The 7,646-nt window shown below is 44.5% G+C and overlaps 1 non-coding gene across 1 annotated transcript; it reads right to left on the bottom strand.

The window, feature by feature from the left end:
- Positions 1–2,843: 2,843 nt before the first annotated feature.
- Positions 2,844–2,925, bottom strand: TRNAS-AGA. The gene has a single exon. It is a non-coding gene; the product is annotated as a tRNA-Ser (tRNA).
- Between the last annotated feature and the right edge of the window lie 4,721 nt (positions 2,926–7,646).

Genomic DNA, 7,646 nt, shown 5'->3' with positions numbered 1-7,646 from the left:
GTAATGTCGACACTTCCATTTTGTAATCAAGGAAAAGGAAACACCATGAGGTTGTAGCTTGTCTACTCTACAAGTTGGAGGAGCCCTGGGCCAGAACACACAGACGGTTGGGGCCCGAGGCTGGAGCCCATACCGCTGCAGCATGCTGTGTCTCACCACATCACTACCTGTGCCCAGAAATATGGAACGACTCACCCAAGGTCAAAGAACTTATTTAAAGCAGCGAAGACTCGTGATGGTACCTTCTCTGCCCCAGACCTGTGTCTGCTGTTTATGAGCTCAGCAAATTAACCTCTCAGCCCAAATTATGAAGGGTCACCTATTAATAAGGAAACATTTCTCAGCCCCATCTTTAGTATTTATCGGCATATTTGTTGGTCTTGTTGTCTGTGGTTTTCCGGCCGATATTTACTTCTTTCGGCACTTCTGTTTGCTCACATTGGCTTAACCCCAAGGATAACGGAGCCATAGAGAAATGAATTCAATCTCCCCTTCTCAAGTGAACCCCCTGCACCTGCCCCTTCTCACTTTGCCATCCCTCTTGTTGGCTTTAGAGATGGGGCTTTGGCAGTTTTTCTATGTCCTTTAGGTCAAATTATTATTTTGAAAAGATTCTCAAAGTATCTTTTAAGAAAAGACAGCATTTTATAAGTCCCATATCTATTCAAAAAATCCACTTCCACTTTAATCACTCCCTATAAAAATTTTAATGACCATACATCAGCCAAGCTACAGGAGAGTTATTAAAACAGTGCCATGAATAATCCCCAAAGTCCTTTCTACTTCCTGAGAGCTAGTGATGGCAACAGATAATAATAATTTAACACATCTCCTGGCATTAGCTGGCTCAGTGAGAAATCGTCCCACTTGGCATGCAATCACTTCTTCAATCAGTTCTGGAAGAAAACCACACAGAGCTGGCTCAGTGTCACCCCGTCTCATTATACCCCAATAGCAGCAGTGGGTCAGATCTGAAAGGGAGAAAACAGGTGAGCCCTCCTCATTGTGGTGTTGATCCCGCCAGATAAATACCTGGTTGGCTTTGTGTAAGTGAACTAAAACCTAATCGGTGTCATTCTCCTTGTGTTGCAGTGTCTTAACTCCTGCAACTAAAAATGGTGGATTCATTGGCATCATGTTTGTTTTTACATGAAAACTGTAGTTTCTCTAAGCAATGCAAGCTGTGGATTGTCTTCAGATTAATTCTCGTTCCACCACACCTTCTGTAATTTAAAGGGATTATACGGCACGTACAAACTCGGGTAGGATTTCTGCCTGTTGTTTGAAAGCGTCTAACATTTATCCTTTCAGGATTCAGGTTATTCCGAAGCAGTGATGGAGAATTGGATGGTGGCATTGGATGTAATTACAATGAAATAAAGGGGAGAAATGGGAAGACAGTAAAACAGAGAACACAGCCTCACCGATGCCTCTAGGACTGTGCAGCACGTTGGCTGCAGGAGCCTCAAATGATGTATCCTATTAAAAAGCCTGGGCACAACCTTCTTAATTCTTCTTCTTAGTAGAGACTCAAGCTGCCCAAGCCCCATGCAAAAGATGTGCTGAGTGGATCCTGGCTGAAGAGTGATCCCGCTCACTCCTAATGTTGAATTACTTTGAGCAAATTACTCTGGGTGGAGAATGTGCAGCAGATTGTGGGGGTGCTCTGCCTGGATCCTCTGGGCCCTGCGTTGTTCTTTCTGCGCACCCCTGGCTATATGAGCTCTGACATCTGGTAGACTTTACCTGCCCCCCAGGAGCCGCTTTGTGTGCAGAGTGCAGGGAACACCTGCACTCTGTGTGCCTGGGGCATCCTCTGCACAGGCTGGGCAGAGCTGTGAAAGGTGTGGTTTATATCCACGGTGCCCTGCGAGATCACAGAGCAGTGTCCCCCACAGGCACGTCGTCTCGGGTTGCACAGGTGTATGGATTGCATCTCTTTTCTTTCCTCCTCAAAGTTTTCCCCGAATCACTCATGCCTGAGCTCTGCTGCAGATGACCTGGCCCACAATGCAGATCAATCCCGTAGTGCTGCAGTTTCCTCCACGAGGACCGCAAATGAGGAGATGCTTTCTCGGATTGACCACTTCTACCTGAAAGCAATGATGCTATTGCACATAAGGTCTTCTGGAAAAAGCAAGTAAGGAACAAAGGGAAAGATCTAAAGTGAAGAAGTGCACCCAGAGACACAGTTTTGAGCCACCAGTGGTGCTGGGGACCATCTGTTCCAAGGCTCCTGCTTCATGAGGAGCAGATGAGGTCTTCATCAAGACCCCTGATGTCCAGGCAGCACCTGGCCCTAGACTTCCCCAGTTGTGTGAGGAAAAGGCACAGTCTTGAAACCCACATCTCAGGTTTCTGAGTCTGTAGTTCTTTCTCTCTCTAATGGAAGAGAGAGAAATGCTGTGAACAAGCAGCAAGTCAGGTTTTTCGTGGCCAGGAAGTCGTGATGACAGTGGTAGTTTTAGAAGAGAATCTTCCATGCTAACATTCGCAGTTGATTACACGGCCGAGTGGAGATGCGCACAGTGTCTCAGCTTCCCTGGACCGACTTAGACACTAGTAGGGCCTGTAGGGCAGCAAAGTGGGGCGGGAAAGTGACTTCCAGTCTGTGTCCATTACGAGTCACTTAGATGCTGTGCCTTATTAGGGTCACTAGCATCGTTCACTGGCTGTGTGGTTTTTTCTTTCTTTGTTTCTTTGTTTTCTTTCTTTCTTTCTTTCTTTCTTTCTTTCTTTCTTTCTTTCTTTCTTTCTTTCTTTCTTTCTTTCTTTCTTTCTTTTCTTTTTAATGGCCAATGAACTCCTCCCAGGACAACCTCCAGTGTTGGAGAAAAACACACAGTAGTCGACAGGACTCGAGCCTGTGCAGGGACACCCCAACGGATTTCTAGCCCGTCGCCTTAACCACTCGGCCACGACTACAGGTGTGGTTTATTCTTCATACAAAGAGTATGTGTGCACTTACACAGACGTAGTTATCATATATTTACATGTCTACCGAATTCTGAAAATCACAAGTTATTTCTCAATACCAAGGGTAAAAGTGTATGTATAAATATATATAAAATACAAACTATATATCATAGGTTGGTAGATTGATCTTACCTTGGTGTTGAGAAATGAGCTCTGACCATCAGAATTCTGCACACTTGTTTCATTATAGCAAATTATTTAAGTGTCTTCTTTAAACAAGGAAAAGCACCTTTAAGAAAAAAAAAACAAAACTCTGGTTCGTCCATGCAGCAGTGATTCACAGCAGGGCTGACACAGTAATTTTCAACCACGTTTTTGAAGACTTGCTCATCCCACTTGGCTACTGCTCCTCACACATTAGCCTCTGTGGGCAAGCCTCATTTTAGAAAGACTTGTGATTATAAAGCCATAACTCAGTAGCAAGATGGTAACTTCCTTCAGTGTGTGGCCTTGACCCGTGGGGGCCTCCCGCATGGCATCCGCTCTGCGCACCGTCCGCGGGCTAGCTCAGAGATCCAGTTACTGCAGAGATGATGTACTTCCCTCATCACACTTAACCCATGTCTCACTTATTGCTGCTGATTGATGAAATAACCCTAAATGCTCCATCATTTTTATATTTCTGCCAATTTCCTGAAATTCAGTTGAAATTGGTGTGAGCCCTTCTATGAGAACTGGTGGCTGTTTATTATGGACAGACAGTGCCTATGGAAAGTCACATAAACCGGTCCACTGATGTGAACCCTTTACTGTTTATCGTTAGCGGAATCTTGATGATGGAAGGCCACGAAGGCTGGAAGCATAGTATACTTTTCCCAACCTGTCGTAGAGAACATGTACTACGAAAGGTTACTTAAGGCAGTGATCCTTTCATTCCTCATTTGCTAACACTTGTAAATTGGTGTAAGACTATTTATTTCCTCAAGTAAGAGCAGAGATGGAAAAAAGACATAACCAAAAAAAAAAAAAAAGGAATATTATTCAGCTCTGAAAAGGAGGGAGCCATCAACCATGAAGAGCCATGGAGGAGTCTTAAATGCATATTATAAAGTAAAATAAGCCCATCTGAAAAGGGTGCGTACTGCCTGATTTTGACTTCATGATACTTTGGAAAAGACGGAACTACGGGGAAGGTGAAAGATCGGGCATTGGGAAGAGGGATGGATGGCAGAGCACAGAGGGAGTGTAGGGCAGTGAAACTACTCTGTGTGATACCATCATGGCGGATACTTGTCATTATATGTTTTTTCCAAACGCACAGAATGTACCACACCAAATGAGCCCTACTGTAAACCCTGGACTTGAGATGATGATGACATGTCGGTACAGGTTCATTCTTGGTCACTACCATTGGGGGGATGTTGATAGAGGCGGAGGCTGGGAGGCCAAGGAGTATATGGGGAATCTCTGTAGCTTCCCCTCAGTTCTGCTGTGAACATAAAACAGCTCTAGTAAGTAAAGTCTTGGGGCATCTGGGTGGCTCAGTTGGTTAAGCTCTGACCTTTGATTTTGGCTTAGGTTGTGATATCTGGGTTGTGAGATCAAGCACCGCTTCTGGCTCCAAACTTAGTAAGGAGTCCGTTTGAGATTCTCTCTCCCTTTGCCCCTTCTCCACTCATTCTCTCTCTCTCTCTTTCTCTCAAATAAATAATAAAATAAGTCTTTAAAAATAAGGTCTTAATTTAAAAAGACAGCATACTGGGGCTTATAATAAGTAACAAATAGAGGCAAAGTAATTTTGGCGGCATTGGAGTGTGTATCCTTCTCGCTAGATGCTGAAGTCCTTACGGACAGCCTGTGGAGACTTCCTGATCCATCCACGAGCCATCCACCTTGGCTCAGTATGTCTCAAGCTTTTTCATTCCAGAAAACTGAAGAACAGAAACTCACACCCTGTGAGTCTGAGGATAGAGCTCCAAGAAGCTCACCATTAAAAAAAACCACTTGGGCTCTTATGTTTAGCTTCCGAGGAGTATGCCCGCATTGCCATTCTGTGTAGGCCATCTGCCACACTTGCCTCCAATCTCTCAGGCTCTTCCTCAGAGGCAATGACTTTTACCAGGTTTTCTGTGTAATTCTGGGTGCATGTTACATACATCCACGTGTGTGGTTTTTTTAAACATTCTACAAGATACTAGACACACTGTCCCATACTGTGCACTTTTACTCTGTGTTACTTTACTGGGTGAGAAGCTTTGGCTCTCTGTTTTATGATGGTATACGGGGCTGTCTTTCTAATCTGTACTGCATGAGATTCATGCATGGACCATCATCTATCCAACCAGCATCCCAGTGATGGGCACTGTACTGTCTCCGGTCCACGCTTACCCCACATGATGCAGGGGCACACGCTGTTATCCATGCTTCTGTGGGTGCTTGTGAGGACATTTATGTTGGAGAGAGTCTGAGACAGCCCATTGCAGAATTGAACTCTACACGTTGTTCTGATCTGGATCCCAGTGGCACATGCGCACACGTCTTTCCTGCCTCTCCAGTAACACATGCAGCTCCTCATGCTGTGCAGTGGACTCATCCTCCTCACCCCCTGGAAAACCATAGTTGACAGCCTCTCACTTCCAACTTCCAATAAGCAATAAGTGGGAGATGTTCTATTTATTGCTCCTTAGAAAACCATTCCATTTCTCTAAACCGCTGCGCCACCCAGGGATCCCATTCCATTTCTCATGTTGTATCTTGAGACACTAGAAGAATCTGGTTGATACATTCTATATTGTATGTGGAAATATCATTAGTCAGACTCAAAAATTCACCTGATGTCTTTCTAATCTCATGTATTACTGCAAGCGACAGCTTTGCTGATAATATACGCTGTCCTCCAGATCTTCCCGGACATCTCTGTAGAGACCTTCCTACTCATCACCTGCCTACTGGTGTTAAAGTCACATGTCCTGGTTTTTGTTTTCATAGTACCTCATTTCAGAGTACAAAATAATTTTTCAGTTATCTCCTACCATACAACAAGCCATTGCAAAACTCGATGGCTTAAAATGGCCATTTATTGATATTGTGCACTGTTCCTTGGTTTGACTAGACTCGATTGGTGGCCTTTTCTGGGGCTGTCATGGCTGTGGTGAGACAGTAGCTGGGAAGAGGACTTTGACATCAAACTAATCATACATTCAAGACAGTTTTCTTCTCCCATCTGACAAGTGAACTGAGTTGTCAGCTGAAGCTCAGCCACTCAAGATGGCCTGACTTCTCATGACATGGCCCCTGGCTTCCAAGAGGGTCATCTCAAGATCAAGATTTCCAAGAGGCAGGAGGCAGAAACTTTCAGGCAAGTTAGAGGTGGAGATATGTCTATGATTTTCTAGTTGTCAAACCAGCTCAGGACTCATGCAGATGAAAGGAGATGAAGAATTAGCTTCTCCTTCTTCATGAGGTATAGAAAAAGCATATGGACAGGGAATGTTGATCCTTTGTTCTTGGGAAATGCAGTCTGCTAAGGGTGGGGCAGTGGATAATGGCAGGTACCTGTCAGATTTTATAGCCCACATGTGGACTTAGTGAGCAATAGTTATTGGCTGTGACTCTAGTTATCATCATTTTGCTCCCCCCCTGGAATGGAGTTGAGGAATAGTGCATGTTGCACTACAATATATGGTGTTGAAGCTGCTCTGGGAGCCAGGAAGTAAGGTGAGGCTGGTGTATGGACTGCATTTCCAGAGCACAGCCCTTTGCCTCTGAACCCTACCACATGGCCTTCTTGTGAATACAGATATTTGTTGAGCAGTGAGTAAAGGAACCATAATGATCACATTCCAGTTGGGGAAACAAGTTGAATGCCCATAGATGTGATCATCTCTGATGATGAAATTTACAATGAAAATAAAATCTGAAAGAGAATTGGAAATTGAGACACATGATGCTCTGTGCAGCCTTTGAGGTCAGATCAAGAAAAAGCAACAGGGTGTGAGATTTGAGAAGAGATCCTAGGTATGAGATCCAAGGAAGAGACTCCAGGTGTGAGACCTGAGTAGAGAGTCCATCCAACCTTATAATGGATTATTCTGCAGTTACCAAAACAGGACAAAGAATATGTGTTGACATAGAGTAACTCAAAAAGTCATCATAGTGTATGTAGTGTGAAGGAACAATGTAAAAAGGGAAATTACAATACACATGCACGTATGCACACACAGACATACTTCCCACCCTCTGCTCAGGGCTAGTCATCCAATGTGACAGGGCAGGTGAACTGGGATATGGGTTACTCAGCCAGGTGGCTGCTGGCCTCATCTGATCTCCCATACAGGCTATATTTTCATTTATCTCAGCGATGAATTTCAATCAAGTCTGGAACCATTAGGGGGGCTACATCCAGTAAGAAGTGCTACTGAATGGTATGCTCTACTCCAACTAGCCATACATGGCTTCACTCCAGCGAAAGCCAGGGAAGAAAGTAACATTGCAGAGATGTGATTTCAAATGTACTATATTACGGAATGCCTGGGTGGCTCAGTGGTTGAGCATCTGCCTTCGGCTTGGGGCGTGATCCCGGGGTTCTGGGATCGAGTCCCACATCGGGGTCTCCACAGGGAGCATGCTTCTCCCTCTGCCCATGTCTCTGCCTCTCTCTGTGTGTCTCTCATGAAGAAGTGAATAAGATCTTTAAAAATAAAACAAAATAAAATGTACCACATTGCAAT

This window comes from Canis lupus, chromosome 2 (assembly GCF_011100685.1).
Source record: "Canis lupus familiaris isolate Mischka breed German Shepherd chromosome 2, alternate assembly UU_Cfam_GSD_1.0, whole genome shotgun sequence".
Taxonomy (NCBI): Eukaryota; Metazoa; Chordata; class Mammalia; order Carnivora; family Canidae; genus Canis; species Canis lupus.
The sequence above is the reverse complement of the archived record's forward strand: the minus strand, read 5'-3'. Positions and strand labels throughout refer to the sequence as shown.